The sequence below is a fragment of the Nylanderia fulva genome, unplaced genomic scaffold (genome assembly GCF_048542155.1).
Source record: "Nylanderia fulva isolate GAGA-0341 unplaced genomic scaffold, ASM4854215v1 Scaffold4, whole genome shotgun sequence".
Lineage (NCBI taxonomy): Eukaryota > Metazoa > Arthropoda > Insecta > Hymenoptera > Formicidae > Nylanderia > Nylanderia fulva.
In genome coordinates, this window is record NW_028190476.1 from 1,227,627 (window position 1) to 1,235,779 (window position 8,153).

The 8,153-nt window shown below is 38.0% G+C and overlaps 1 long non-coding RNA gene across 1 annotated transcript; it reads left to right on the plus strand.

The window, feature by feature from the left end:
- The first annotated feature begins 405 nt into the window (after nt 1-405).
- On the plus strand, nt 406-6,929 carry LOC146721877 (uncharacterized). The gene is made up of 2 exons (XR_014925458.1): nt 406-1,258; nt 6,513-6,929. It is a non-coding gene; the product is annotated as an uncharacterized LOC146721877 (long non-coding RNA).
- The last annotated feature ends 1,224 nt before the right edge of the window (nt 6,930-8,153 follow it).

Genomic DNA, 8,153 nt, shown 5'->3' on the forward strand with positions numbered 1-8,153 from the left:
GAGCATGGGCCGCAGCTAGACCTACCCCAACGTGATCCTGTTTACAGCAACCCTGCCCACCCTTTTCCTCTCGCACAGTCTCCTCGGTCTCGTAGACTTATCTGAAAACCCTCCGTTCCGCACTCACCCTTTTCGCCCCCGTCGCGAGAGTTTCCTTACACACGACGCGCCTTCTCTTCTTTCCTCCTCCTCCACATCCCTTCCACCCTTCCTCACGCCAGTCTCCCACTTTGTGCCCTGCGCGCTTAGCCCTCCTCACTATCGCGCTCGCACTTTCTTCCTTCGAGAGGGACAGAGTCTCTCTCTCTCTCTTCAACCAACCCGCAAAACGCGAGAGACAGACAGAGAGGGACATTGGCGAAGAGAGAGGGAGGGGAAGAAAGAGAGGGAGCGAGAGGGCAAACGGTGGGGCTGGCTCTCTCCGGTCTTGCGCGACGCGCACCAGTCAACTCAGAGCCACGGTCGCGCGACAGCCACGGCAAGCCCGTTAAAAGGGATCGTTCGCGATTTCGACACAATTCGCGATTCCTCTCAAGTGCCTCGCGCGCGAAATCTCATCCCTGTCCCTTACCCTAATACTTAACCCCCGGCGACCGTGCGCTCGTATTTCCGAGCGATCCGCGGAGTGTGATCCAACCCTTAAGGTGTAACAGCGTTACCCGGCTTTATAGCTGGAGAAACCGGCGTTCGCGCGACAGGTCGCGCATCCTCTCGTCCCAAGATCGTCTCGCAGTTACCACCCGCGTCCGATGGCACGCGGCGAGCCGAGGCCCATCCTCGCGGCTGCTTGGTCCGCGTGCTACCCTTGCGCGCGGATAGTCGGGATGCGGTGGAACTGCTCGTTCCGCATTAGGCAGGAATGATCGGATTATCGGAGTAGTGCCGAATGACATCGGGATATTGTTGATCGTTCGGGTTAATCGTTCTTACCTTCTACTGCGCGCTCGCGAACATTGTCGTGCGACGAGAGGGAAAAAAGAGGAGTATCGACGTTTTCTCGTGCCGGCGCCGGGGTGCCACCCCTTGCGCGCGGAAGGACAGAAGCGGCCGGCCCGCCGCACGGCGCGTCAGTGAAAGTGAGTGATGCGAGCGCGTTCGCCAACGTGGAGGAGAGGGAGAAGCGAGTGCGAGCAAGTGTCACCGCGACTTCTTCGTCGGGGTTGCTCCCGCATTTTTTCATGATACCTCGAGGCGCGTCCTCGAGGATCGCTACGACGTTGTTACGGAATTGTTCAGTTCGACGAGCGACGACACAGTGGTGGGTTCTCTCGCAGGATAAAACGCACCCCTTCGCCTCGTTTCGTGCGCTCTCTCTCACCCTCTCTTGGGAGTGGGTGCTCCTCCCAAGAGGAGCGATGCGTCATAACGGTGCCAGACAGCGACGTAGAAATAGATCCTCGGCGGGAGAGTGTGTTTTAGCTTTCTCATCAATGAAAAGTTTATACTATCAAATAGTTATACCTCTGTGTGCTATATCTCTTTGTGTCATTTTAGGATTGCCTACAAATCTTAAAACGAAGGGAATTTTTTTTTCTATATTTTTTTTCGCGTATTAAATAATTCATTAAATTATGTAGATTATTTTTTATTCGCGATTTTATAAATATATATATGTGGTATAACGTCTCGTGTATTTTTATTAAACGTATATCTATTACATGTTTGGCTGAAATTGAAGGTTTGATGTTATTCTAAATTTTAGATAATTAACGCTATAACATTTAGCATTGGACAGTCGACAGTCGTATTTCATAAAAATACCAGTCGTAAAATTAAATTATTTATTAGAGAGGAATCGGAATTTCATGCAGCATATTGCAAAGAAATATAATTTATTCCCTAGTATCATCAATGATCAGTGTATAGCAGCATTATACGAACTTCAATTAATGAGCCTTTTCTTTGGAAAAAATTCACTCCACTCAAGAAAGCTTGTTGGCGTTATAGAATATTAATGACGCGTTTTTCATTTTTACATTATCGATCTTTCCTTATTCTCTCACATGTTCGATCATTTACGATTTCGCGACGTTTGTCCCGCTCTCTCTTTCTCAACAAGCTTTCCTCTCTTTACTTCTATCGCTCTTTCTCTCTCTGTATCCTTCTTTCTCATTCTCCCTCCGTCTTCTCGCCCACTCCAACCTTTACCTCCCGGTTATGAATATTATTAAGTAATACCTACATCGCACGCACGGCGATACAGACTCGCGAATGTATGCACTTATATGCATGTGTATGCGCGCGTGTTGCACGCAGGCGAACGGAAAAGTGCGGGTTCTCATTCTGGAGATATCTTGCATTCGCGAGGCAGTACATGAATAGAGATTTATTCCTTTCTCAACGCGAATGAATGCAGAAGAAAAACAGAGTTTTCTGATATAACAAATTATGTCTTAAACCAGATGAAAATTAATATTGAAATTTTATACATAAGACATATCCGGCGTTTTTATTATATAACTTTGATTTCTTATTTTTTGATAAATTCCTAGTGTACCTAGCTTCTTTTCTATTGAAAATTTTTTACAAGCTTTATAATTTCTAACTTGTTATAATTTAAGTGAATTGATAATTCTTTAGCATTTTAATTTTTAATATACATGTAGTTATACGTGTGTTTTCCCTAGATTTATTTCTTTTTATATACCAAAAAATAAATTTTAATTATTGTTTATTTATATAAAGCAATTTACTGTTACAAAAAAATTCTTTTATATAAAATGTTGATAAAAACGAAAATAAAAGTCATTAAGACCGGTAATTGATTTTTTTTTCATCTTCTTATTATTGATTTTAACGCATAAATTTCGTGTATAATCATTAGAATTTTATAACCATCAAAAAGATGTGTAAGAAAGGTCTATTTAGTATTTAAAAGTGCATCATAATCGATATAATATGCAAAATTTGTGCAATACCAGCGGTGCATATAGTTTTACATGGTGTAATCATAGAATGTATATTAGAAGATAGACTATTTTCCCGTTGTTATCTACAACGGTGTCCTCGTAAAGTAACCGAAAGTATCCATGTGACGTGATGAAGACTATAGGAAACAAAATTATGCTATGTACGAAGTGTCTTAAAATATTAGTCGATATTAGTGAAATAGTGTTTCTTAAATAATAATTAGTTTCAACATTTTGATAGCTAAAATCTTTAATAACATTTTTTTTATCAATTACAAAGTACTTTCTTATAAAGTAAAGATCATGTGTGAAATTAAACAATTCATGCATCCTTTAATTTCAAACAAATCCAATATAGCAAATTTGTTAGGGAATGCATGTGATATATTTTTTATTAATGTTTATATATATTATACATCGATTGTTATCATATACATACATGTATAAAAATTTATTTGTGCAATTAGAAACGTATTGTATTTATCGTCTTCAAACCGCTCGAAATCAATTATTCACATAGATCAGGTTCGATAGTTGTTTGCCTCTGTCGAATGTACGAAACAAGTCAAATATCCAATAAGTCAAGAACAGGTAGGGATAAGTATGAATCGCGTGCACACGGTCGGGTCACCTGTGCATATCTCTCTCTCTCTGTCTCTTTCTCTCTTCTCTGTCTTTTTCTCATGATAATGGTAATGCCGTAATAACGCCGCCGACACACTCGTGCCAGAACCAAAGTATACGCTCGATGTATACGACCTAAATAAAATGCGATGCCCCCCCAGGGCGAAAGTAATTCACACGCGCGAACAAGACCTCGCACGCTCGCGCCTCATACTTCACCGACTTTTAGACTTTAAATATATATATATATATATATATATTTATATATATATTTGTCGCACAGAAAGTTCTACGATCATATTTAAAACTTATCACTAGTATGTGTGACAACTGAATGAAAATAACCATTATCTTGTTTTATATATTTTATTAATTGAATATCCTGATGTTATTTATTTTTGGTATTATTGAAATGAAGATTATAATTGTATATGAATGTAAATTATATTTTAATAACATTAATGTTGACAATAGTAACATTAATAATAATAATTATTATTATTATATTAATAATAATGATAATAATAGTTTGTAAAGAAATATTCGATTAGAGTTCAACTTGTTCTTTGAATTTTATTATAAATTTCTGCTTCGTTATTTTTATCTATTTTATTATGCAGATTTTTTATCTATTTTATTTACATATTATGCAGATAAAAGAATCACAGAAATTAAATGAAGCAAATTAAAATTGATTTTTATTCGTTACACATAAAATATAATAACATTTATTATATTAAAGCTAAAATGAAACATTTATTTATGATTTTAATCTTGATCGTTTAATTTGATCGTAATAATTTAATCTTGAATCAAAATAAAAATTGATTAGGACAAGACTCATTATTGCGGTTGGCTATTACGAAAAAATTATACATGAATCGGATTAATGAAAATGAAAAGTAATTTGCACGGTTGCCCTTTACGATAGATCCGACAATGCAATCTTCTGCTGATCGAAGATATGCGCTAGATCTAAAGCGAAGGAAAGATAGAACGCAGAGGATAGAGATTGAGAGAGAACATCGAGTCAGTAGGCTAGTGGGAACATAAACCGTACGCACGGTACCGCGAGCCCTCTTCCTCTTTCCCTCTATCTCTTGTACTTTCCTCCTTACTTCCTCTTCCCTCGCAATTTTCTCCTTTCATTGTGGTCAACGGACATCCACCGCGTTCATATATAACGGTATTTCAGTATTCTTGAGAGCAGCGTTTCCCAACGATTGTAAACCGAGAATTCTCTCTTAACAAAACTCCAAGCAATAATACTCCCTTTCTAATTGATAAATAATATTTGGTTATTTGGATCTCTTGGATTTTTTAGATACTCGAATTTTTTATTTCTCTATCGTTACTTATGAGTATCAATCGATGAATCTTTTAAGTCTGTGTATAATATAGTATGTATCTCTTGAAAATTTACTTAAAAACATTTTGATATTTAGATATTTATTGAAAATTATACCCATTAAATTAAAAATATGTAAAACTGATCTACTCCTTCAATAGATCAAATATCCACATCTTTGCAACAGCTGTCAAAATTTTAATCATGGATCGGCACAAAATTCAAATTGCATAAACAAAATTGGAATAAAGTCAGGGATGAATTTCTTGGTTTCTCTGTACGATCGGCGTATATATTTTTTTTCGGACACCCTGTATAGATGGGTGGTCGGGAAACAGGCTCGCTAAGCTCGGCCGGTGGTCGTCGAGCTTCGCTCGATAGTGAAGCGCGGTTCCCCTTGGCGCGAGCTCTCCGCTACTTGCAACGCGGTTGGGATTAAAGGGGAACCATCACGCTGCATGGAAATGCAGAATCGATGCGCCAGGAGTCGGCCGCTTTTTCGCGTCGGCCAAGAGATCAATCGTTCAGGATTAATGACGTGTCTCGTCAGATTTTATATCCTTGCCATTTAAATCCTTTACTTTTTTCAATCTTAAGTTATTCTATTTGAGAAGAGTTTTATTTCGGAGCTATTCTTACCATTTTTGTAGACAAATAGTTGCAATCTTCAATTTATGAACGCATAATAATGTGTATTTTTCGGTATACCTATATATATTATATTGATTTCCTAAAGCTTCTTGACTAAAATATTTGTTTTAAATTCTCGAAATCTTTTCGTTCAAAAAATTCAATTAAAAGTTTGCATTTATTTTATATATATAAATAAAATTTGCCTTTTTGTACACTATTTGCTTATTATTATATTTTATCTATCCATTAACTGCATATCATAAGAGCGATTTTTGTTGCCATTTTAGAAAGTTGATCCGAGAACTTTCGAAAAGATTATATAAATGGCTTACAATTTAGATTTTGCATCAGTGTTTCTCGACGAATGATTTTTTGTCTCGTTTGCAATCTGTCGCAAGTTTCTCGTCTTGAAAATTTTCATTTAATCGTTAATTCTGTGAACATTAGTTTGCTGTCTGGCAAAATTTTCATCTTTCTCCGTCCGAAATGAAGTAGCACGAAACGATTCGATGGAAGTTGCGTCCGATCAAGCATGAGTTAATCTTCTATTTGACGTATTCAATCCTCTTTCACTTTTCTCATACACTTATTGAAATTGAGAAAATATATGAAATTTTATTAAATTAGAAATTTGCAACAGAGAGAAAAAGGTCTAGTTATACATATATACTGAATTAATCTACATATAAAATTATATTCTGTTTTAATTTTATTAAAAAATAAAATCGATCAAATATTAAAGTGAGATAATCGCGTATAACGTTATATTAAAAATCAGAGAGTTCAAAGCTTTATTTGAATTCAATTTACCTGTATTATAAAATTTTCAAGATTTTCACATAATTCAGTAAAAGTCATCAACGGACATATTTAATCTCAAAAATTTTTATTATAGATTTAGCAATAAAATCAGTCAAATCTGACCAAGAAAATTGAAAACATCAAACGTCATATACGACAACTCTCGCATGATCGACGCGATGACAACTTCCTTTCAGATCGAGAACTAGAAGGGAAGTTCGACGAAGCCATGTCACGTCGTCGGGAGCTCGCGCGATTCCCGATGACAGCAGCGACGGTTACGTGGACAACGGTTACGGAAAACGCGCCGACGACCGCGATAACAGCAAACGAAGTGAGCGCAACGACATTAACGACTACGACGAGTACTCGACTCGGCGTGCTGCGACTTCGGGGCGACTAAGAGCAAGCACCATCGGTGCGATCATTAAACCAGCAACGACGACTTTTACGTCGATCTGATGGGGGGGTGAGTGGTAATAAATAGCGCAATAAATCGTGTCACGTTGCACCGTCGTTGGGGTGGCGTGGAGGAGACGGAAAAGGCAGTGGAGGAACAAGAAGAAGAAGAGAAAAAAAAAACAAAAAGAAAAAAGAACGAAGGAAAACACGAACTTCACATAACTGGTGAAACTCGACGAAGTATATTAAGATACGCGAGTGTCTCACCATAGTGGACAGAACATCCTTTAAAGAGGTAGTGGTGCGTTAGCCCTGAGCGGGAGATCTTTAAGGGAATCTTTAAGGGATTTAAACGCGGTTACGCGGCCGCGAATGTTACATCGGGCCGACGAAGGACGCCCGGTGATTCAGCAGGGCATCAGCCTGGCAAACGTCAGCCCACGACACCGTCACCACGGCGTTCAACATGTTCGAGATGTGGAGCGCGGTGAGTTCCAAGCTGGAACACTCCGCGACCTCCTCGGGCTCGCCGTTGCCGTTGACCTCGCACGCGCCCCAGACGCCACACACCTCGTCGGGGAGCATAAAAGGTAAAGAACTCGATCGCGAGAAAACGATACTCGATTGATTTCAAAGATGCACCGATTTATCAATTATCCCGAACTGATTAATTGGGTTAATCGATTGCTAAACTGATCGATTTAATCCTCCCATTCTTCTCCTATTCATTATAAATAAGGTCATTTAGATGAGAATAACGACACGTTAAGTGGAAATTAGCTTATTGCGAGCGAGAGATATATCGACAGCTGTTAATCTTGGCGGATTGCTTTTTTATACACATTTAGTTTTAAGAAGAGGTATAAAATAGGATACCATTAGGTTATTTGAAATGGCGAACATTTATGTATTCTCTTAAAATTTTCAAAGTTTTGAATATTTTAGTTCTGATGTATTCTCAGACATTTGAATTTCTAGATTTTAAAATTTCATCGAGGCAAAGAGATCAAGGCACATTGAGATATTGGAATACTCGATCTTTAACCCTTTATACTCATATATCATCTACATGACGAAATAGAACGCGATCTCTGATCGCCATTCAATGTGAATTATAAAATCCCATTAATCATGCGTGCGCCGAACGTTGTAATAAATCTCTCGTTACACATCTCTTTGGCATATCCATTTGTGCTCGGATTGTTCGCTTATGTTTTTAATATCCACTTATACAACAGGAGATAATCAATACCAAATATTACCTCTCGTGAATTAATTAGCATACTAATTTTTATTATAAATATTAAGTGGCACGCTCGTTTAATAATAGCTAAATTAATCTTTGACGCACAATTCTTGTTCCAAAAACGAATTAATAGGATAAACATAAAAACAATAGGTAGAGTGCAGAATGTTCACACGCATATTTTCGTTTA